The sequence below is a fragment of the Gopherus evgoodei genome, unplaced genomic scaffold, assembly GCF_007399415.2.
Source record: "Gopherus evgoodei ecotype Sinaloan lineage unplaced genomic scaffold, rGopEvg1_v1.p scaffold_131_arrow_ctg1, whole genome shotgun sequence".
Taxonomy (NCBI): domain Eukaryota; kingdom Metazoa; phylum Chordata; order Testudines; family Testudinidae; genus Gopherus; species Gopherus evgoodei.
Genome location: NW_022059794.1, coordinates 1 through 7,957, shown reverse-complemented (window position 1 = coordinate 7,957; position 7,957 = coordinate 1). Strand labels below are relative to the sequence as shown.

Here is a 7,957-nt window from a genome sequence, read left to right as displayed (position 1 = left end):
TAGAGATCCCAGCCCAGCCCCCTAGTGGAGACTGAACAGGAGTGGGGGGAGTTGTTCTCCCACTTTGGAGTTATGATTCAAACTCCTCCCCCAGGGACCGTGACATCACAGAATCTGCCCCCCCCAACACAGAGAAAACTAGTGGGGTTAGGAGGGTTCTAGCTGGACCCACCAGACAACCCTGGTCATTGCAAGAAGCCCCCAAACCTACTTGCACCCACAAACATCCTCTCAGGATATACGTCCCCTGCTAGGACAGGACCTCTTGCTCCCACCCCTTTTCTTATCACCACAAGCTGCTTCCAGCCAGGCACCACACCCATTCACACACCTTTTGTCAGTACATAGCTCAGTGACAATCACTGCCCCAAAGTGACTCCGGTGCAGGCACTCCCCACACGAACTCCCCACACCGGATTCTGTCCACACACAGAGAATTCTCTCTGCCCGGCTCTTTCGGTTCATCTCGCTGCTCTCCCTACTGCCGCCAGATACTGCTCATCTGCATAACTCCGCCCATGGACACGTGACACCTTCTGTCCTGTTGGTTTCAAGGGAGTGAGTTGCCCTTGGGGAGTGAGCAGGTCACAGCAGGTCACAGCCCCAGTGCATGTCACAGCCCCAGCCAGGGCCGGCTCCAGGCACCAGCTCAGTAAGCAGGTGCTTGGGGCGGCCAAGAGGAAGGGGCGGCACGTCGGGCTCTTCGGCAGCAATTCGGTGGCAGGTCCCTCGGTCCCTCTCGGAGGGAAGGACCTGCCACCGAATTGCTGCCGAAGGAAAAAGGCGGCGCAGTGGAGCTGCCGCCGATTGCGATCATGGGTTGTTTTTTTCTCCCTGCCGCTTGGGGCGGTAAAAACCCATTAGCCAGCCCTGACCCCAGCACACATCACAGCCCCAACACACATCATAGCACGTCACAGCCTGGGGCAGGGAGATATTGGGGGAGGGTATGAGGGAGAATGGGGGAGGGAGAGACCCAGCCCCATAGACCAGTAGGGGCAGGGGATATTGGGGTCAGGAGGAGAGGAGAGGGGGTTGGTAGAGACCCAGCCTGGGGTGCAGGGAAAATGGAGTGGGGTGGAGGGAGGTGGGGAACAGAAGAGACACATGTGGGTGGTGAAATGTTGGTCCAGGGAAACTGAGTCACTCCCAGGACATGCTGTGCAGGGGGGAGCACAGGGGCAGGGAGAGAGACCCAGCCCCACAAAGCCCAAGAGGATATTGGGGGCAGGGGAGGAGATGGAGGGATGAGAGACCCAGAGCCATAGACCTCCCCTGGCTCCCAAGTTTGGGGGGAGGGGGAAACCACCCCACAGCACTCTCCGGCGGCATGGCTGGGAACCAGGGGAGTGGACCAGGCTGGGGCTGGGTCACTTCACTTACTATGCAGTGAGTGTAGGGTGGGGAGGCGGCGGGGCTGGGGCAGAGCAGGGACGGGAGCCATGGGGAAGAGCCAGGCAGCCCCCCCTGCAGCAGCTCCCCACCCCAGCTCACCTCTGCTCTGCCTTCTCCCCTGAGCACGTCGGCGCCGCTCCATTTCTCCCACCTCCCAGGCTTGCGATGCCAATCAGCAGTTTAGTGCAGCAAGCCTAGGAGGGGAGGAGAATGAGAGAGGGGAGCACGAGGTGAGCTGGGACAGGGAGCGGTTCCTCTGCACGCCCCTGCAACCATTACTTGCTGCAGGCAGCCATCCCCCCAGCCCCTTGCCCCAGCTCACCTCCACTCCACGACCTCCCCTGAGTGCGCTTTTTGGTGCCCCCAACCACTTGTCCTGCACTATGGGATCCGCGGGTCCTGCCCTGAGTCCCCACATCCCCCTGCTTGATCTCCATTCCCTGCAGGCTGCAAAAATGTTAGGGGAGCTGCCCCTCCCTTCACTCGGTGCTCCCGCTCATATCGGTCAGCTGCAGCCTCATCTCCTGGAACTCGGGCAGCTGTCACTTGATCCGGTTGTACAGTCACAGACTGACTGGCTCCCCAGCCTGGATGCTCTTGTGGAAATCCCACAGGCAACACTGCAGAACTTGCCACCATTAGTCTCTTTGATATTGCGGTGTTTGCCTGACCGCTGGAACAAAGCCACCAACTTCTCCCTCACCGACTCCCGTCAATCCCTCTGGTTGCCATAGAACCCTCTGATGCTTTCCCGTTCTGCCAACAACGCCAGGCCTCACCCCCCTGCTCCATTATCTTGCAAGCTCTGGATGTTCAGCTTCCAATATCCTCTGCCCTGGGTCAGGGACAGGGGCAGCTCCAGGCACTTGCCAAAGAAAGTGGGCGGCTGCCTGGGCACCTGTCCCTGTGCTGGAGGGTACTTGCTACATAGCATCTTGGGAGCCTGGGTGTTTCTCTGCTTCTTGCCAGCTCGAGAAAAGCCTCATGGGGTAAAATCTCCTGCCCCACAGCAAAAGTGAGCACCTTGAGTGGGACCAGTCGGAGGCCCCACCATGGGGGCTGGCCCTGGCCCTGCTTTCCTACTATCTTGTGATGTTGGCCACAGAGCATCAGTAGTCACCTTGCGTGCTGGTGACCTTCAGTGGGTATTTGGCATGGCAGGGAGCATCCTGGCTGGGTGTTTTTGTGCCTGTCTGAAGGCCACACCTAGGCATGGTCCTGCCCTCCTCTAGCCCTGACCTCAGTTGCTGTGTGGCTTTTAAGCCTTCCCTTGGAGCTGTCAGCACCAGCTGCCCAGAGGAGGAGAGGTGTGTGGGGGTCACTTTTACAGATGCCCCTTCCCTGGTACTGCCCTTGCTCAGCTGCACAGAGGAGTTTTCATCCCTAATCCCTGCCTAGCAGTCCTCTGGCACCATTCCTGAGGGCTGCCCTGCCTCACTTTCTTCCCACCATGTTGGGAAAGAGCTCTCATCATTAAAGGTCAGATGGGCCAACAAGCCCCTTCTGTGTTTTCCTACTGCAGATCCCAAGGTCAGGAACTCACCTTGGGTGCAGGTACTGCTGTGCTCCCAGAGGGCAAGCCATCTCTGCACAAAGCATAATGACAGGACTTACCAAAGCCCAGGATTGAACCAGGGACCTTTAAATCTTCAGTCTAACGCTCTCCTAACTGAGCTACTTTAGCAGTTGCATGACAGTATTTTGGCCTGTTGCTTCTCTGTCTGGGATGTTTTTGTCAGCAGTCACACACAAAAAGGACAGGAAAAGAATGGCTGCTTCACACTCCCACTGGAGGAACCCGGCACCCTTAGCTGTGGTGAGTAAGAAGTGTCTGTTGGCTGACAGGGCCTGTCCCCCAGGAGCTGGAACAGTAGCTGCTGCCTCACCCTTGGCTCCAGGCTGTGAGAAATGCTCATTTCCTGGCTGCATGGGCGGAAGTTGCTCCGTGCTCTGGAGAGTGTCTGTATTGCTCTGTCAACACCCCGTCTTCAATGAGACAGTCTGGTAAGGTCCCAAGTGTCCCCTCTGGTCTGGCAGCTGACAGTCTGTGCAGACATCAACTCCCCTGCCAGCCCCAGAGCCAGCAGCAGCGCCAGCACCCCCCAACACCCCCCAGCACCACAGGGCCACTCAATGCACTTCCTGTGGAGAAATGGCTCCTTAGTGTCCAGCTGCTAGAGTGAGAGCCAGGAAAGAGCAGTGTCTGGCTCACTTTGGGGGAGAGAAGAGACCTGATGAGTGCGGATCTCCCTCAGTCTCCCCGCAATGCTGGTCAGTTGTATTGTCACTGTGATAGTCAGTGCTTCCCTTCAGGGCCGGCCCAAGAGGGGGTCCGAGATAAATCCCATGGAGTCACTGACTTGGCTGCTTTCACACACTAGAGAGAGGAGCAGAACCGGGGTTATGGCTGATCTATGGGGCACTAGGTGAGTGGCAGAGGCTACAGGCGCTGAGAGTTTGCCTGACACCTCAGGGACACAGTGTGAGGTGGTGTCCCAGGGATCTGTTTGAATAGGAGCAGAACAGGATTTACTTGGAGTGGGGAGAGAATTGAGAGTTTCTCAGGGGGTTGTACAGAGGTGTTGCTTGGTTAAGGCACTGGTGAAAACACAGGCCGCACTGTGAGCAGGATTTGAACCTGCACAGGGGAACCCAATTGGATTTCAACTCCAACACCTTAACCACTCGGCTGTCACAGCTGTGAGCATAAAAGTTCCCCAATGCCAGAGAAACTGGTAAAGGATCACAATGCCCAGGAGTGAAGTCATCTGAACTACAGAATTCCCACCGCAAACCTGGCTCCCAAAGCACAGGGGGGGATTTGGGTTTGTTCTCTTTGCTTAGCCATGTGTAGTCACACAGAGAGAGCGTTTAAAAGTCTCCCCTCCCACAGAGCGGGAATGGGAAATGATTCTCAACTTGAAGCCTGATGTGAATGAGGATGTCTGGACCACAGGGCCAGGGACTGTACTTTGCTATAGAAACCAGTGACACACGGAACCAGGCTAAGGAAAATGTTTCCTGGAGTCAATAACTGGATTAGCAGCAGTATTGTGCAGAGAAATGTCTCACAAGAGGAGTCAGCACATTGGTGGTTTGGTAGTAGAAGTCACAGCTATAGCAGGGGAGATCTAGCTTTGGTTCCTGGCCAACAGAGGAAGGAGTTTTATTATCTCCAAATTTCAGTAGAAAAATTCAGACCCAAACTGTGTGGTGGGGGTTTCTCTGGTTTGGTTTGTTTTTCTCATTTGAAATATCCTTGATCATTTTTCTGGGAAAACTATTTGGACAAGTCCAAGGAAGAGTTAGAACAATTACAAATCTCCATGGGAGTAAGGGGAGTCTCTCAGCACCAGGGGAGGGGTGGAGATTTTCATGGAGGGGAGTTGAGGAGATAAATGAGAGGCTTTTGCTCCAGCAAAGGGAGCGGCTTGTCAGTTTAATTTTTACCAAGTGAATCCCCCCCACACACACACACTGCTTCCCTGCTGCTGCCCCAGCTCAAATCTCACTGACACCCCCAGCATGTGACCTACAGCTTCCTCCTGACAAAGCCCTTATTTATCAGAGACAAAATCCCCTCATCTGTCCCTTCTCCCAGCTCAGCCCTCTGACCCCAGAGCCCAGGACAACCCCGACCTAGCCATGCCGGGGGGTCGGGCTTAATCTTCAAGGCCGAGTACAAAACCTTCAGCCGGGCACGTTTCGCTCCCTTCCCACCTCGGCCCAAGTGGCAAGGGAGAAATGGATGAGACACGCTGGCTGGAAGACGCGTCTCTTCCACTTCTCTATCACCTTCTGTGACATTATTAATATGAACTGGGACCACAGAGATCATTGTTGCCACCACTGTTATGTATGTATGAGGGGGAGGGATAGCTCAGTGGTTTGAGTATTGGCTTGCTAAACCCAGGGTTGTGAGTTCAATGCTTGAGGGGGCCATTTAGTGATTGGGCAAAAAACTGTCTGGGGATTGGCCCTGCTTTGAGCAGGGGGTTGGACTAGATGATCTCCTGAGGTCCCTCCCAACCTTAATAATCTATGATTCTATGTGCAGCAAAGGTTGTCCTGTGAGGTGTGCATGACAAGGCTATGATTTGCTGGTTATAATTATGCCGGCTGTATGCATGTACCACTTTTGTCAAGTATCAGAGGGGTAGCCGTGTTAGTCTGGATCTGTAAAAGCAGCAAAGAGGCCTGTGGCACCTTTTAGACTAACAGACGTTTTGGAGCATGAGCTTTCATGGGTGAATACCCACTTCATCAGATGCATGTAGTGGAAATTTCCAGGGGCATGTATATATATGCAGGCAAGCTAGAGATAATGAGGTAGTTCAATCAGGGAGGATGAGGCCCTGTTCTAGCAGTTGAGGTATGAAAACCAAGGGAGGAGAAACTGGTTCTGTAATTGGCAAGCCTTTCACAGTCTTTGTTTAATCCTGAGCTGATGGTGTCAAATTTGCAGATGAACTGAAGCTCAGCAGTTTCTATTTGAAGTCTGGTCCTGAAGTTTTTTTGCTGCAGGATGGCCACCTTAAGGTCTGCTATAGTGTGGCCAGGGAGGTTGAAGTGTTTTCCTACAGGTTTTTGTATATTGCCATTCCTGATTTGTGTCCGTTTATCCTTTTCCGTAGCGACTGTCCAGTTTGGCCGATGTACATAGCAGATTGGCATTGCTGGCATATGATGGCGTATATTATACTGGTGGACGTGCAGGGGAATGAACCGGTGATGGTGTGGCTGATCTGGTTAGGTCCTGTGATGGTGTCGCTGGTGTAGATATATGGGCAGAGTTGGCATCGAGGTTTGTTGCATGGATTGGTTCCTGAGGACCTGAGGAACCACCTGATCAGCATCCTATACAGCAAACAGGAAAACATCAAAAAAGAGCTCTCCAACCTGGAGACTCTCATTAATAACCAAACTTCTATACAAATGTACTTCACTAGAATAAGACAGGAGATCTACATTACTCACTTCACCTCTCTACACCTCCACTACATGCATCTGACAAAGTGGGGATTCACCCACGAAAGCTCATGCTCCAAAACATCTGTTAGTCTATAAGATGCCACAGGATTCTTTGCTGCTTATTCAATTTTTGTATTTGAAGTTAGGAATATGGTCTATGTACTTGTATCTCAAATGGATTTGATTCCAAGTAGCCTCAGTGTCATCAGCCCCCAACTCCTTCAGGAGTCCATAGCAAAGAGACCCCCCCCCCACGGTCCTGGACTCCCAGGGAGGTGCCTTCCACACACCCCCCCCCCACCTAATGGAGCATCAAGGATTAAAGTGGCAGCATCTAGTGTCAGTGGGGTTCAGTGGCTCAGGCCAGACACCTGAGCTGGGGACCCACCCCCATAGCACTGCTCGAGGGCTTGGGCCCGGAGTGTTCACAGCCAATTCCTCACCCCTCCGAGCCCAGCCTGGCTCCTCACCTGGAATAAAGCAGAAGGGTCTGTCGGCCTCGCTGCTGTCCAAGTTCCAGGCACTGCTGTTGTCCCATGGGAAGCGGGCCGAGCTGCTGGGGCTGGGAGAGGGATCCTCCACCTCCTGCCCTGGGAAGGCTGGAAGGTCCCCACTGAGTGGGCAGGGCGATGCCTCTTGCTGGAAATCGGGGCTGGGCTCCTGGGGCCGCTGCTGCCCACATAACAAGCCCTTAACCACTCTGCCTGGTGCTGCTCCTGGGCTGGGTCCTGCCTGCCCAGCCGCATCCTGGCCCAGCTCTATTTTGGCCTTGACAGTGCCTCTCCCACCTCGGCGCCTGCGCTGGGAGCAGGTTTCCTCTTCCAGAAGGCTGGGCACTTCCACTTTCTGGCCCGGCCGAGAACTCCTACCCCGCCATTGGGGACGGTCGGGCTGCTCCGCTCCTGGGGAAGATGGCAGCTGCTTCCCACAGGCTCTGGGTCTGCCTGCAGAGCCTTCTTCCTGAAGGTCCTCAGACGCCTGGCCATCCTGGAACTGAGCGGCGAGCAGACATGAGTCTGGGGTCAAGGCAGCCTCTCACTAGCCAACTTGTTTGGTCTCTCCCCATCCCTGCCCCAGTCAGAGCTGCTCCTCCCCCACCACAGGGGTGCAGGGAGTGTAAGCTACACACACTGTCAGGAGTTCATTGCATGATCTGCTCCCCCTCAACCTTCCCCCTCATCATCCCTGGGGCTGCAAGAACCGGGGAGTCTCGTTATTTTCAAGCACTGGGGTCAGTCACAAAGACCATTGGTCACTTTGGACAAGCAGCTCCCTCCTGCCAGCCCAGAACACACTCACATTTCCTCCCACCCATCCCTCGCCCAGGCTAGAGAAGGAACAGAACCCAGGAATCCAGACTTCTCCTGAGAAATCATTCCCCACTTCAACGTCCCTAGGCATAATAAAACAACCTAAACATTTGCCCCACTTCTCTCTAGTTGTCTATTTCTAATTGAATATGCCCTGAGATTTTCCTGTCTCTAATTATAAAATAATAAGAAAATCTCAGATTTACACCTTTTCTCAGATTATTGAACACAAAATGTTTGCAAATGTTGCCCATTTCCTCCTTATTTATTTATCAAGTACT

At 54.1% G+C, this 7,957-nt stretch overlaps 2 non-coding genes across 2 annotated transcripts; both read right to left on the bottom strand.

Annotated features, from left to right (window-relative positions):
* Positions 1 to 3,006: 3,006 nt before the first annotated feature.
* TRNAF-GAA lies at positions 3,007 to 3,079 on the bottom strand. Its single transcript has one exon. It is a non-coding gene; the product is annotated as a tRNA-Phe (tRNA).
* Positions 3,080 to 4,012: 933 nt separating this feature from the next.
* TRNAS-UGA lies at positions 4,013 to 4,094 on the bottom strand. The gene has a single exon. It is a non-coding gene; the product is annotated as a tRNA-Ser (tRNA).
* Between the last annotated feature and the right edge of the window lie 3,863 nt (positions 4,095 to 7,957).